Source organism: Notolabrus celidotus, chromosome 5 (genome assembly GCF_009762535.1).
Source record: "Notolabrus celidotus isolate fNotCel1 chromosome 5, fNotCel1.pri, whole genome shotgun sequence".
NCBI lineage: Eukaryota > Metazoa > Chordata > Actinopteri > Labriformes > Labridae > Notolabrus > Notolabrus celidotus.
Window position 1 is genome coordinate 31,107,220 of NC_048276.1, and position 16,431 is coordinate 31,123,650.

Below are 16,431 nucleotides of genomic sequence, written 5' to 3' on the forward strand. Positions count from 1 at the left end.
CTTCAGATAACATATGTTTTGATTTGCCACTATATAAATAAAGATTGATATGTTCCCTACCTGTGATTGGGCCGATTGCGGCAGCATTTGATACCCAATTTTTGAATCAGTGATCCCTGAATTCACTTCTAAAAGTGACTTATATTGAATCAAGCTTTCTTTAAAACTAGGGTTGGTAGTCACGGAAAACTAGCATGAGTTTGAATGTAGCATTTCCTCAGGACTCCGTCTAATACCATACGCAATTCTACGCCACTCTCCGGACTACAGTCCTGAGCAAAGCACCTCATCGGGTCAGAGGGGACAGGTCCGAGGTTGAGCGAGAGGGGCAGTAAATAGAGTCAGGGGAAGTAGAGGCAGGAGACGGGGAGTGCACACCGGGGAAATGTACGTGCAGGAGGCGGGCAGAACAGCAGGACGGGATTTGATTGGTTTAATAAATTGGACCCTAATGACGATGATTGGTTGGTGTTTTCCCAGGTTTACTCCGGCTGTAGATAGCGACTTTTTTCACACTTTCTAAAGAACACATTATGTATTGAGTGCCATTGGGACTTTAACCAGTATAACAAAACGTGTATCTAAATCTGACTACCAACCCCAGCTTTAAGTATTGAGTCACAATGTTGTCAGCAAAAAAGTTCACATGTAAACAACAAAGGTGTCAACATCGCTGTCAGACTCGTATTAAAAAGGGTGAACACTAGTTCTTCAAACCGTGTCTCTTTTTCTTCTTGTCTGTCCATCTTGCTCTCCTCCAGAGTCTTGTTATCCCGGTCTTTGGTCAGTGGAGGATGTCAGAGACCCAGTGAGAGACGGAATAGATCGTCCATCAACCCTGACTTCAAAACAAACTAACAAGCAACACAATCAAGCCCTAGTGAAACCTGAAACACTGCCATGTTCAAAAGAAGAAGGGGGAAAAAAACAGCAGCAGTCAAGTGCTTCATCTACTAATGAGCCTGAGGGGCCATAAAGCAGCATGTAAGCCCATAAGTAAGCAGCTATTTATTTTAATACCATGTAGAAAATAATTAAGGTGTTATCTTATAGCCATTGTGATTATGAAGATCAGAAAGAAAGCAGCCTTGGTTGAGCCATCTCCTAAGTGTTTTTTATTCCTCTCCTGCTAAAGTGAATTCTTTGAACTGTTGGCTAACAAAGTCCACAAAAAACAGAAACATCGACACCGTCATTAAAGGCTGCATATGATCTCTAAAAGCCTTGAAGGAAAGTGCATGGCTGGTGCAAATAATGAGGATTCAGACAAAGCCTACAGGAGCCTTGTGTGTGTGTGTGTGTGTGTGTGTGCGTGTGTGTGTGTGTGTGTGTGTGCGTGTGTGTGTGTGAGTGTTTGCGTGTCTCATTTAAAAGTCACAGCACCTCGAACAATTCTTCAAATGTATCCGTGGTTATGTCTGCGTCTGTGTGTGTGACTCTGATAAATGTGAATATAAGTGATGGCGTGAATGTGTGTAAAGTTAGAAGGCGACATTAGGAAGCAGACAGGGTGAAATTGGCGTTCGGCACAAAGCTGGTCAGCCTCTTGAAGGGCCATTAAAGCGACACGGAAGAAATTGCAGGGACTCACTGGAATGAATCGTCGCTTTCTGGCTCTGAGTGCTGCTGCTATTTGTTTTTTTTCTGTCTGGAGTTTGGAGTTGATATTGTTATTTATTTGTAGAGCAACTTTCATGACCATCTGGAGCTTGAAAATTATTCAAAGACGCTTGGCATCATGCAAGAACTTCTCGAAGGAACACATCTGTTGAGGAGCGTGTGAGTGATTTAAGAGAACTCATTGTATTAATCAATGTTTCATGCGTTTAGAACATTCTTTTGGGCTTGTAGAAAGCTTGTGTTGAGGCAGAAGAGAGACGATTCCTTCAACTGTTTGACACCTCTGTCTGGCTGTTGGAAGATTTTAATACCACAGTGAGTGGGGAACACTTTTTCCAACTTAGAGGCTCAGATTAGTTTTTTCATATTAAACAACACAGAGAGAATCCCCACTGAGAGAAATGTCTTATTTTAGGTTACATGCTATTTTAGACACAATTAAGAGCCTGTCCCTGCATGCAGAGCCACCAGACCTCTTTCCTGTAGAACATAAGTTAATTTCGACCACCAGCAGGATCAGTTAGGTTCTGTTCTGTTAGGTGTTGCACGCTTATTTGGCCTTAGACACTTTGTTCTTCAGAAGAAATTTGTTCTTAAAATCCACTTATGTGCTGTAATTTCATTAACATTCCAAGGTTGGCACAGAAGAAGGCAGTCTCTCCTTGACCTGAGTCAAAGTACAAACTCTGGTCTAGAACCCTGAGGGCAAACATGAGTAAAACGGCTGGACAACTAACTGACAAGTATGAGATGGAGTGTTACAGAAGAAAGGGAACACTTAACTTGAATACAACAGGAGAGGGGATATAGCAAGAAAAAGATGGGGAACACATTTTATCCCCAAGTCCTGCTTTTGGGTCCTGTCTTATAAGCTTACATTTGACATGTTGAGGCTACAATTTCAGTAAAAAATATTGGAGAAAAAAAAACACGTATTCACAGCAATACCAAACTTACCTTTACTCACAGCTGTTTAATGACAATCTGTCTCATCACTCGTTTCACAGCGGCAGCTGAATAATATCTCAAATCCCAATTATGTTCTACGTCTCTGATCTGTCTCCCAGATTTCAGATCAAGCTTTTATGTATTTCACTTTATCTGTTGTTCATCCTTTTCTGATGACAGCCTCCTCTGAATGAGTCATATACCTCTGTTTGTGGTCTTTATTTTAAATCCACTACTGCTGCTCCTAAATATAATACATCTGCTCGTCTGTGTTTCACTTCCAGCAGCTCACCCTCCATTTCAGCACAAATAAAGTATTTTAGTTTACTCTGAGTCCAGTCTGCAAGTGGTTCATGATTTAATTTGTGCATCTCTGATGTCTACTTGTGACTCTGTTCAATCCTGTTTGATTTCTGTGCATGCACGGCCCTGCAGTCTCATACCTTTATATGAGCACTGGCAAAGTGTTCTCCTATGCTTAAAAGAGAAAACTGGCAGGAGCCTCGAACTTAGGAGAACGTGGCTTTTATCAGCTCATTAAGAGCATATAATCCTGTGGTTTAAGAACAATTGATCAAGAGACAAAGTCGAATGATCTTTGAGCAATGATTACAGTGAAACCATCTTACCTGTAGGTTTATCTGGGGACATTTTTCCAATATTGCAATACTTTCTGATTAAATAACTCAGTCTGTTTGCTAAAAAAGAAGCTCTTTTAGTTGGCATGCTTTATTTGCATGCATTTGGCTGTAGGGATTACCTTTAGCACTGACTGGTCCCCCTGCAGGTTCTTCTGACACAGGACTTCCACCAGATCCGTGTCCGTCTCCGATCCGCTGCGGTCCGGCTCAGTGCTCTCTTGTCCGCCAACACCCCCCGGTTGCATTTTCGGAACGCAGCACGGAGCAGGACGCCGGACAGCTGGAGTCATGTGATCAAGGTTTTCCCATGGCAATCACTGAATCAAGGATTCTCCTCCTCCTCTCCTCATCCATGTTGTCTTTCTCAGCCTCTGAAAACCTCTGACCTGTGGACTCCAGGCCTGCCTCCACTCTAAATGACATTTTTTTGTCATAGTTAAGTTAAAAACGATCAAACAATAACACAGTGTTTTATTCTGAGAATTAACCAGGTTTTTATTTTGTTTTGGTGCCCGACTTACTGTTCCGCTCCATCTGTTCTGTGCTGAATTGATGCGTCCGGCAAAAATAGAAGTCTTGCATATCTGATCCGTTGCGGTCAGACCTGCCAGATCAGAGACACAGCCGGAACGCAACCGAGCGGATCCAGTGGGGGTTAACAAATTGACTAGAATAGGAACCTATCAGATCTGGTGCCGTGACGGATCGGAGACGGACCAGACACGGATCTGGTGGAATTTGGCCTTGAGGAGGGCTGTTTTCAACCATTGTGTGCTGAACGCAGAACGTCTCAAAATTCTGAAAACAGCAGAGGCCACAGCAGTTGTAATCTGTAGTCAGTGGTCCTCAGAAAATCTTAGTTATCCATGTATCTGTTTAATGTCTGACTTTGTGTTACTTGAGCACTGGTAGAACTATTTAAAACTACAGGTATCTCTTGTAGTTGGTTTGTCTCATGTAGCCACAGTGAAGTCTGCACACCCAACATGGATACAGTTAATTTTGGTGACTGTGGTGTTATCATAAACAGATAAAAACCAGAGCCAGTGCCAAGGCCATCACACACTAATTACAAATTAGAGGAGAGGGATTGTGATAAATACAATAAATGTGGAGTACAGAGCAATGGGACAGTGAGAGGGTCAGTAGTGTAGGCAGAGTCTGTATAAATCCTGAACAGCAACAACTGGTAATCTGAGTGTGGAGCACCTGGCAGCTGAGGAGCCTCCCAGTTTCCTCAGGAGATAGCTGAAACCAAACCAACACACTTCTTAATGAGTGCTCATTCAAAAACTGGAAACGCTGTCACTGGATAATTCAAGCATGGATACTGCTAATATTGCAAGACGTATACACTCTCACATACACACGCAGCACTCCACTAACTACAGAGCTTCACAGTGATTCTCCTCCTAAAGCAGCTCATTTGAATGCAAAGCCAGAGTTTTCTTTCCAATTACACACTTGCACTGGAGCAAAGTAAATCTGGGAAGGGTTTTAGAAATTACAGTTATTAGATTATGATGAGCAAAGTTCAGTTGAAAGGCTTAAGCCTCTGCAGCTCACATGATGAAGAAGTGCTCCACTCGTACACTTGCAATGCACCTCGACCAGAACCCTATAATCGCTGTGTGCACATGCAGAAAGAGTTAGAATTACTAATTTCTTTTCTGTGTGTGATTTACAGAACAGGTTTAGAGGCGGCGACACGAGAGCTGCAAGGTGAGAAACATTTTTTTCTATTCAATGATTGATGATTTAAGAATGAGTTTATATATTTATGCAGCATTATTTCATGCATTAACAAATCCTCCCCCACCTGGAATTGATTTTCTATGAAACAGTCATATTTAAATCTCTCTGCAGGGAGGACATGATAAAGCAATGTCATTCCACTACAAGGAATACTGTCCCTGCAGACTGCTGCAACCATCACTCATCACAATATGCTCGGCCTCCCATGTGTTCTGTTTTCATGTTTTCTGGGACACCACTTTCATTTTACAACATCTGTGATTAAACTTTGTTTTTAATGAAAAAATCAAGACTACAGGACTTATTTGAAATGACTTACACTTTTTTAAATCTCCACAAAGACCACACAAATATTGTTGTTTATTCTGCATTTCAATACAAACTGCACAAGGATATGGTTCCAGGCATTTAGTGTAAACATTTTAAAGTAAACTGCTTACATGAGATGTTGAGAATAAACAGATGTAGTGAAAATGCATTCGCCTACACATTGTATAGGCAGGTGCAAAACTAAGTTGAGCTCTTGTTCGCATTTACATTATGGTAAAGGCATCACGTCTACCAATATTTCAAATGTACTTTTGTTAGATGTGAGTTCAGAGAGCTCCCTCCACCCCTGGGTCCTACGAAGAGTCCCTGTCGTGCAGTGAGTGTTCACTTTAGAGATGAACGAGAAGGAAGTGGAGGAAAGTGGCGCGGTGCAGCGGTGAGGTGTGTGGGGAAGGGGGTTACACCTCTTTGTCTCTGTTGAGTCACCAGCGTTAGATATGCAGAATGCATCATGTATGTTAGTATTGTTTTATTAGGGCCCGAGCACCGACAAGGCCGGCGTAGGCCCCAATGGATCCCTTAGGATTTTTAATTAATTATTCTTTCTTTCTTTCTTTCTTTCTTTCTTTCTACCTATTGAAATAAATTGCCTTTTTGGAGCCGTCTACATGCCTGATAACTCACCAAACTTGACACACTCATCAGGCCTTGTGAAAAATTATTTCTTTATTCTTTTGGTTCTGTGCAAAAAGTACACAAATCTACGTGCAAATATTCAGCTATATCTTATAGTGCCCGCTACTGGCAACAGAAAATCACATGTCCAAGGGTTTTTTGTCTGATCAACTCAACAAACAATGCACATTCTATTGTAGACACATTGGAGATGAACATTTATCTAATGGAATTTTCTTCGTCAAAAATTGTGGCTGTGTCAGAGGGTCAAAAATGGAGCTTTCCTTGGCAATCTGCCAAAAATTTTAACCTCAATAACTCACATGCAATGTTACCGGTCAAATGGGTAAATGGCTACTACACTACCTGTATGTACTGATTTGGCCAAAATTCAGTATAGTGTAGTATGCAACATGTGAACAAGAGCAAAATCTGCAGTATGCCAAAACTACCCGGGTGTCGCACTGATTCTTGAAAATGTCTAAGTGTAAAGCGGACCAGTCTCCCTTAGGTACTGTTTCCAACAATGCACAGCGCTACTCGGTTTTCATGTGCATTACTGCCACCCACGTTGTTGAAGTTGTATCAGATGTTCAACAGTCCATTACATTCACGGTGAATCTATGGGATAATAACGCTGGTGAATCTTGTAATCTTGTCTGTGACAGTTATTCAATTCAATATAAACCACCCACGTAACTTTTGAAATCATAAGTGATGCTGAAGAAGCAGTTTCGCTCTCAGCTTGGCTGTTGTTTTCTTCCGCTTTCTGAAATCAGAAATCCAGCGATACCTGGCTCAGCATTCTGCATAACAGATCGAACGGAGCACTCATACTCAGTAGTGGATTCATACATTCCCACATTCTCTATCATGATTGGTTCTTCCTGTGCAAGCTAAACAGAGCCACAGCTGACTCCCGGTATGGTAACTTAAAACGCACCTGCAGAAAATGCAGTGACTCTTCCACAAGGTGTACAGTAGAAGAAATAAAGAGGATGAAGGAGCTCGGACCAGACTGACCTGATTTTCAAATTCAGCAGCAGGCAGGTGACCAAGGATGAGCTCACACACAGGTCTTCTCCTGCTGTGAGATACAGAGTTGGCTACCTGGATGTGGTGTAATATATATATGTATATATGTATATATATATATATGTATATATGTATGTGTATATATATATATATATATATATATATATATATATATATATATATATATATATATATATATATATAAGATGTTTATGAACCTCAAAGTAAGAATAATGAAGGAAACCGGTTTGGCTTTTTCTCTTTGCACCCACTCTCCTTCTTGTGGAGATGGACCGAAGGAAGTACAAAATAACTGTCAGACTGATTTGAATTCTTGCAGAGATCTGAAGTTTATGTAGCTTAAATAGCTGGATATGTATGTGCCTTTTTAGTGGTAGGAAAACAAACTGAGCATGAGTATGAAAGCTGTCAGTTGGAGAGTGGGCGTTGTGCGTTGTGAGCAATGTTTACAGTATCTCTGCTGTTAACAGAGCAGCAGCCTGCATCAAAGGTTGCAAGCCTTTCACTCTTTGCTGGATAGTTATTCTGAGTTTTATGCCTTTAATTTCAGTTTGATGTATTGTGTTTGTCTTTGAGCAGATTATTTTTGTTAACTTGTGACAGGGCCACATGATTAGATGTGTTGAAAACAGCAAACAATTGGGAATTAAAATACATTTATGTCAGTCACGTCAAAAAGAAACAATGTGATGATTTCTGTTTAATGCTGGAAATATAAAGTTTCCACTGTCTAGGTGAGGTATGAGAAAAGGGAGCGTTTATTATTATTATTATTATTATTATTATTATTATTATTATTATTAGCATTTTGTGTATGAGCGAGGTGATTACAGGAGGATGTGAGGTTGAGGAAGGGGAGGTACAGAGAACGGAAAAAAGCTAATAGCGCCAGGGCTGACCGCAGCTACTGCTTTCACGCAGATTGTTTGAGGTTGAAGACTGTTTAAAGATTGTATGCATAACAGCCTTGAAAGAGACTGCGGCTAGACTTGTACCAAACACGGATTAAGCAGACCTTCCTGTGGACTCCTCTCACGGCGACATCAGGATCCCGGCCACGTCCAACAAAGACGGGGAGTATCTCGCCAGCGGTGTCGGGTGAGATCTAAGCTGTTTCTTTCTGGTATACAAGACGTGATCGATCCTTTTTCTTTTGGATGGTTTCTTGTTTTTTTTTTTCCCGTGATGAACTTGTGTGTGGTGGATCAATGGAGGACAGCCGCACCGGCATACTGGAAACATCCGAAACAAACTTTAAATGACTGAACATACGTTTATTAGTGAATTGATGTTTGTTTAATATAGATTTCATTAGGATGTGAATTTAAGTTTATTTTGAATCCAAAAAACATTTAATTTAAAGGCTTTGGGTGGACGTTGTTGAATTTTCATTTGCTGTGCCGAGCAGGGTAGGTTTACAACTTTACGAAAGAATCCCCTTAAGTGTATAACATCAACAAGAAGTCAAGTCCAGTCGATTGTTACAAACCTTGTGGGTGTTTTTGTTCTTTACTCCTCAAGGGAGCGTAACTTCAAAATGTTCAAAGACTATTATTCTCCTACAAGAATATTGTACTTTATGTAAAATAGCAGATAACATTTAGCTTTACATTTGCAAGATATGTCCGCTGATTTACAAACTGGACCATTTCAAAAAAGCGGTTATATCCCTGAACATGAAATCTTCAGGGTCTTTGTGTATTCGTTTGATAAGTGCATGAACTTGAGAAGTCCTTGTGTTTATTTTAAGATTTCTCATAGACTTTGCAGAAAATCCGGCCCTTCTTTCTTCTGATATCCCTTTTCCACTGAGGCAGTTTCAGGGCCAATTCGGAGCCGGTGCTCAATTATGAATCAGTTTTTTGTTTTGACTGTGAGAGAACAGGCTCCCGGCCAGGAAAACAGGTTCCACAGCAGTACCAACTCTTTGGTAGTCCATAACCGCGAACCGTGTACGTCAGGATCGAGGGGTGAGGGGCGAGGTTGCTGTGACCAAAAGACAAACCAAATGAGTTTCCGCCATTTTCCTGCAGCGAAAAAATTCCAAATACGAGTTGCACAGAAGTTTTGTTTATGTTGAAAAAGCTCTCTTCGGGACTTAATGTGATTACGAAAAAGCCAGGAGCAACACCAGCAGGCATGCTACGTTGTCTGCCCATGTTATTGTGAGGCAAAATTTGCGTTAGCTCTGCTGGGAAAAGCGGTCACGTAGAAGTGACATCATGACATGGCTCTTCCACGGGCTGGAGCGGGTGGAAAAACAGACTGGCGCCGAGGTTAGTTTGCAAGTTCAACAGGCTTAGAGCCAGCGCATGCATCAGCCCGGAACTAGAACAAGGTTTGCATTGGTTGAAAAGGGGTATGAATTAATTCCATTACTATTTTTTCTCATTAGATTTGTCATGCTGGTACTTCTCCAGTCAGTCCTTTTGGGGATCAAACCTTATTTTCTGTCTGCAGGACCTATTTGGAGTTACAAATGAGAGGTTCCTGTGGACCTGGAGCTCCTGTTGATGCAATATTCCTGCTCTGTGTCTCTAATTTTACTCGTTCACTCCTCTTTTCATTAAGATACAAAGTGTATTGCATCACCTGTTTTCAAACTTCATATTATACTTGAGATAGATTCATTTGCGTTATAGATTTGACTGTGGTAAAACTTTGGTGTGTCCTCATGAGTATAGCCTAAAAATCTTTACTTATAGAAGCAGATTTGTGCTGGTTCATCCAATCCTTCACCTATCTCTTTTCCCATCAGCTGAGCAGCCAGTCTATCCTTCATCCTGCCATCCACACAGGTAAACATCCACCTCCCTCTTCACCCACCTACCCATCCATTCCTCAGTGTAATCTCTGTCCACCCGACCACACATCCGTCCATCACTCACCCCTCTTATCTCTTCAAGTTCGCGGTGAGGCCTGCCTGAGGAGAGCTTTTTTTTCACTTTGACAGTCCAAAAGTCAGAGTGCTCTTGAGGCTGACAGGGAGCCGCTCAGATAGGAGCAGGTAAGTGGCACCTTTTGTTCATCACTGGCAGCAGAGAGCGAGCAGGCCCATGCTGTGCCCGTGATCCTCTAGCAGGATCGCTCCATGTTAGCAATGAGACAGAGTGATTTCAGCCAGAGGATTCCCCGCTGTGCTGCCTCTTTTCTGGCTCCCATCTGGCCTCGACCCCCCCAAGTGACATCTTCCAGTGTAAGGCAAAAGTGCCAAAAACTGCAGTTCCTCAGGTGTCCACATGAGGCTACCTCCAAAAGCGAAGGAAACCCCATTACAGCCAATATTAAAACACTGATTTCACAGACAAAGGCGAAGAGTCATACACACATTTGCATGATCAGGCGTACGGTCGAGTTGACTCACTGGCCTCCTGGCAAATGGCTCCAATGCCTCCACCAAAGTGCCTCGACTTCTCCTCCTCCTTTGTCTCTGTGCTGATTGACAGTTGGTTGAAGTCAGCTTTTCTAGCTTGGTGCCTGCCATCGTTTAGCTCCAACAGGTCTCTTCTGAAGCCAACGGATGATGTCATCAAGACTATGTATGTTTCATATAGACCTTGGTTTTCATACAGGAATCAATAACTAGTCTCTTGACTATAAGTCCCATGCATTATTGACAAAAGCAATGACTTATACCTCTATCCCCAGTGGTCCTTTGGGCTCTTTATCAGTTTTCTCTATAGAGATTACAGGAAGAATGGCACTTAGAGTGTCACATTTGGGGGCACATCACATGTTCTGTAAGTGATAACAATGTGAATGTACATTGTGTGAAAGAGAGTTGTTATTTTTGTAAGTCGATCAAGTTATGAGCACATTATGTCCCAGTCAATGCAATATTTAGATAACACTTTTGGCAGAAGCTGCAACTGCAGCTGTTTACCAAGGATCAGGTACAGCATTTAGGTCTATTCAACACTACTTGTTTCTGTGGGTTACATGTAAGGAGATCAAATGTGTTAATTAGTGTGCAGGTCTGTACAGGTGTATTTTGAGCAGAGTAATTTCTAGGAGAAGCTGCTTTAACCTGCTTCCAGTGTCTTTGCTCAGAAGCTCCATAGTTAATGCAAATATTTAAAAGAGGTTCATTTTTCTCTGACTTATCTTAACCATTGTTAAAGTGAAGAAGAGATTTAATGAGAGGATACCAATCATTGTCCATGTCTGTGCTTATCAGTTTTCTCCTCTGTGTTTATGTTGCCAAATACTTTTTTGAAATGAAGAAGTGGAATGGAGTTCTCCTGTCAAGCCGGTTTCATTCTTTGTATAAAACAGAGTGCCTTTTCTAATTTGTTAAAACCACATGTGAGACTGCTATCCAAGCACACGATTCCTCATCAGGTCACACGTGTTAATGAATTATATATATGTGATGTCAAAGTAAGTGATGGTTGTTGTGGGTGAAAATGTAGGAGAAAGAAGATTAAGTATGTGAAAAATGAACTGTGCACTGTGTCAAATGAAGTTTCATTTACTTTCTGTGATGCACAAAATTGAATTCATTCATCATTAATACTTGACTGATTACATTAAAGGGAAACAGGGAGAAAAACTTGAGCTTCATCACTTCATTTTCTCTCTGACAGTCAAGACAATCCCTTTCTGTTTCAACTTGCAACATTACAAACTCATTATAATTGAGCATGCTCCTGATGAAGACCTCAGGTACACATTTGAAAATTTCATGATTATGCATACATCAGTTAAGGATTTTGTTTGACTAATAAATAATAATAATAATAATAAATAATAATAATAATAATAAAGGATTATTCAACCCTAGATAATAAGATTAAGTATTTTTAACCCCTTAAAATGTAACTACCAATGTCAAACCAGCTTGATTCTTTAACTCAGAATCAGTGTTGCAGTGAAGTCACCAAAATTGAAGTCCAAGCCACCAAAAAATTATCTGAGCCAAGTCTTAGACAGATCCCCATTACAAAGTCCAAGTGCGAGTTCAATACTCACCCTTTGGATGCATTTATTATCATGACCTCCTGTTGGCGTATGTTTAGTTTTAAATTGTCAATGAAGTCACAGTTATGTGCATTGTGCCTAAATTCACACTCTCTTTAAAGGAATATGCACTCATCCTTCTTGCTGTGGTAGGATCACTACACTTCAATATACCTGCTGCCTACCTGCTATTAATCAGAACAACTAACCAAAGATCGATAAATATAGTTGCTACTATTACTGTAGTTTGCTCACAGTGATATTAACAGTCTGAGCCTGCTCACTTTAGCACAGTTTTCTGGGTACAACCTTTAAAAATGTCTCTTAAGGGACGCTGGTGGCCTAGTGGTCTAAGCGCCCCACATACAGAGGCTACAGTCCTTGTTGCAGAGGTCGTCAGTTCGATTCCCAGCCGTGACCATTTCCTGCATGTCTTCCCCCACTCTCTATTCCCCATGTTTCCTGTCTCTCTTCAACTTTCCTATCTACTAAAGGGCAAAAGTCTGCCCCAAAAATATATGTAACTTTAACTTTAAAAATGTCTCTTATAGTTTGAGCTTGTCCTCGGCTTCTTGATGGTTCTTCAAGGTATTGAATACGTCCAACTTGTCTGCATTTTCTTATTGAAAACAAATAAAATGCTTGATTCGTTGAGTCTCTTTAGGCACCTTAAACCTGCTGGGATACAAGACGGCTTAGGAATGTGCATGTAGGTGAAGACACATTGCAACTCTTGCTTGAAACTGAAAAAAGAGAGCCTTTTACTGACAAACTAATACAAAACACTCAACCAGTCTTAATAAGTCAGAGTCCTTTTCTGCATCTCAGGGGTCCTAATGCAGTCAATGTTCCAGGCAGATGTACGGCCAATGAGCGGGGATCCCGGAAGTGCTGTAAAGCGGGAGATACAATGCAGCTGAGCGGACCAATCACTGGGCTTGCGGTCCGAGTCGATTCTACATGTAGTTACATTTTGGAGTAGGTGCACGTCAGCTACATTTGTAGGCCTCTGCGTAGGTACGGGAGCTACACAGACCTCTGGCGTAGGGTACGCCGTTGATTCGACACAGAAGTATAAATCAGCCTTTAGCATACAGTACATGTGAAATATAGCAACAGTTTGCTGCCGAGCTGAGGACCTTAGTGGTGTTTTGAGGCTCCAGCTCAGAGCTCCTCAACATACCAACAGTGAGTCAGTGAAGGTTTAATGCTATCATTGCATTACTCCTCCTTTATTCTCTCATTTTCACAGCTCAGCAATGGGGTTCATTTTCCTCCCAAATTCCTCCAGTCACATCTTTTTCCCCTATATCCAGCACATTCAGCCTCTCTCTCATTTTTTTAACTTATTTCCTCTCACTGCCGCCCTAATACCTCCATCAGCCTCCAGACAGACTAACAGCCTCTGAGACTGACTGAGGAGAGGCCTTTCAATCTCAGGTGACTGCCTCATCAGTCTTTGGTTTATTGTACAAAGGAATACATAAATGTTTTTTTAAGTCAATGTTTAATGCTAGAATAAATGATCTAAACTCTTATTTGTTATTGCATAAGTCACTTTAATACATGTTTGTGTCCATACTTTGAGAACCGTGTAAATGGGATTGATTTGTGATGTTGCCATGTGAAATCTGTTGAACCTAATCTTTTACTGAATAAGGATGTTTTTATATCTAGCCTGCCTCATGCTTTGCTCTGAAAAACAAACTCAACAGTATGTTCTGTCAAATGCCTTCAGGAGCGGACTTACTAAAAATAGATTGAACCAAGAATTGTGAATCATTCAACCTAGTTCTCTGATCCGTCTCAAGGTCCAATTCACAGAGCAAATTGTTGTAATGATATTCAAGCACAAGGTTGCACAGCTCTCTGCAGTGTTGTGTTTCATTGTGTTTAACCTAAGCTGTGAGAATCTCCAATCACTGCTGCACAGAGCTGCACTGTGCACTCTCATCCTGACAGGGCAAAAGTATATGCACATACACTGCATTCCAAATTATTATGCAAATTGTATGTAAGTGTCATAAAGATCATCTTTGTTTGTTTTTCAATGAAACTCATGGATAGTATTGTGTCTCAGGGCTCTTTGGATTACTGAAATCTATCTCAGACACTTGTGATAATTAGTTTGCCAGGTGAGCCTAATTAAAGGAAAAACTCGTAAAGAAGAGCGTTCCACATTATTAAGCAGACCACCATTTTCAAGCAATACGGGAAAGAAAAAGGATCTCTCTGCTGCCGAAAAGTGTGAAATAATGGAATGCCTTGGACAAGGTATGACAACTTTAGAAATATTTCACGAAAACTTAAGCGTGATCATCCTACCGTGAGGAGGTTTGTGGCTGATTCAGAGCACACACAGGTTCGGATAAAGGCACAGTGAGGAAGGTTTCTGTGGGACAAATACATTGGATCAAGAGAGAAGCTGCTAAAATGCCATTACAAACCAGCAAACAGGTATTTGAAGCTGCTGGTGCCCCTGGAGTCCCGCAAACATCAAGGTACAGGATCCTCCAGAAGCTTGCAGTTATACATAAACCTTCTATTCATCCACCCCTAACCAATGTTCACAAACAGAAACGGCTGCAGTGGGCCCAGAAATACTTGAAGACCAATTTTTCAGCAGTCTTGTTCACCGATGAGTACCGTGCAACCCTGGATGGTCCAGCTAGATGGAGTAGTGGATGGTTGGTGCATGGCCACCATGTTCCAACAAGACTGCGACGTCAGCAAGGAGGTGGCAGAGTCATGTTTTGGTCCGGAGTCATGGGGAGGGAGCTGGCTGGCCCCTTTAGGGTCCCTGAAGGTGTGAAATGACCTCTGGAAAACATGTGGAGTTTCTGACTGACCACTTTCTTCCAAGGTACAAAAAGAAGAACCGTGCTTTCCGCAACAAAATCATCTTCATGCATGACAATGCACCATCTCATGCAGCAAGGAATACCTCCTAAAAGGAGAGAAACTCATGGTGTGGCCCCAATCATCCCCAGACCTCAACCCTATTGAGAACCTTTAGAGCTTCCTCAAGCAAAAGATCTATGAGGGTGGGAGGCAGTTCACATCAAAACAGCAGCTCTGGGAGGCTATTCTGACATCCTGCAAAGAAATTCAAGCTGAAACTGTCCAAAAGGTGAGTAAGTACATTTTATTTAGTATAGCACCTTTCATATAATAAAATCACAAAGTGCTTCACAGAAAAATATCCAAAACATTAACAGAAACAGACCATAGCATAATTAAAACATTAGTCTGAACACGGTGAGTCAAAGGCCTGTTTAAATAAATGTGTCTTCACAAGTATTTTAAAGGAGACAACAGAGACAGCTGAACAAACATTTACAGGAAGAGCGTTCCACAATGTTGGTGCCACCACTTCAAAAGCACGGTCACCTTTTGTTCTTAGACGAGCTCGAGGGACAACCAGCAAGCCCTGGTCAGAAGACCTGAGTGACCTACTGGTGAAAACTCACAAGTTCAATGGATGGAAGACTTGCAAAGCTGCTATCAAATAAGGGTTCCTATGTTAAAATATAACTTGACCTGTTAAGATGTGTTTGATTGAAACAGCTTTTGATTTCAGTAAATATGACCTCCTAATGCTGCAAATTCAACAAATGACTATTTTCAGTTCTTTACAACCTTTAAAATGTTTTGAAACTCTGTTGTGCGTACTAATTTGGATCAGTGCATTTTAAGATTTTTATTTTTTTTAAAAATACTGTTATCATTGGGAGGTTTGTTCAACAACATTCAAATTTTACTCCAATGGTTGATGACTTCAAAATGATGCGGACTGTCATTTGCATTGACTATTTGTTGAGTCATGACAGGTGTGATGCAACAGACTTTTTTACATGTTGAAGGAATCTCGTGACACTGGCTTGCTTGGACAGTAATAGGTTTATTACAATCAAAACAGCACCAGTATCTACAAAGCACCGCAGAGGACGACTTGGTCGGATGAAGTGTCCTCCTGAGGTCTCTTCATTCCGTCTTATATATGGTGAAGGTGTCCTCACAACACACACATACTGTATATGGACTTTCCAACACCAGTTTAACATTAGTTATTATTGGACTCCAGCTCTGAAGACCTTGAAGTGACCATGGTCAAGGATGTCAACTGTCACAGTCAATAACATTTATTAGCAAGGTGCCCTTCTTTTAGAAATTCCTGAATCCTCCTGGAGCCATTTTACAAATAACTGAAGCCTCCTGGAGTCCTTTTAAACAACACATACTTTCGTCTTATGTAGTTACATATGAGATACTTCTAGGTATATCAGGTATATTAATTTCTAGTCATCCAGAGGTATAATTGTTGTCTTAATCCCTGAAAGGTTTGACTGTAACAACACTAATAAACACCTGGCGCAGTTACCACCAGCTCTCAGATAGTAAGTGTTTCTCGCTGTGTGGGGCTGTTAGCACTGCTGTTAGCACTGCTGTTTGTGAATTAGGTGTTATCTGCAACAAGGCTCATTTATATAGAAAGGGGCACATTTTG

At 41.1% G+C, this 16,431-nt stretch overlaps 1 long non-coding RNA gene across 1 annotated transcript; it reads left to right on the forward strand.

The window, feature by feature from the left end:
• Nucleotides 1-1,356: 1,356 nt before the first annotated feature.
• LOC117813054 lies at nucleotides 1,357-5,282 on the forward strand. Its single transcript, XR_004631312.1, has 3 exons — nucleotides 1,357-1,779; nucleotides 4,897-4,931; nucleotides 5,076-5,282. It is a non-coding gene; the product is annotated as an uncharacterized LOC117813054 (long non-coding RNA).
• The last annotated feature ends 11,149 nt before the right edge of the window (nucleotides 5,283-16,431 follow it).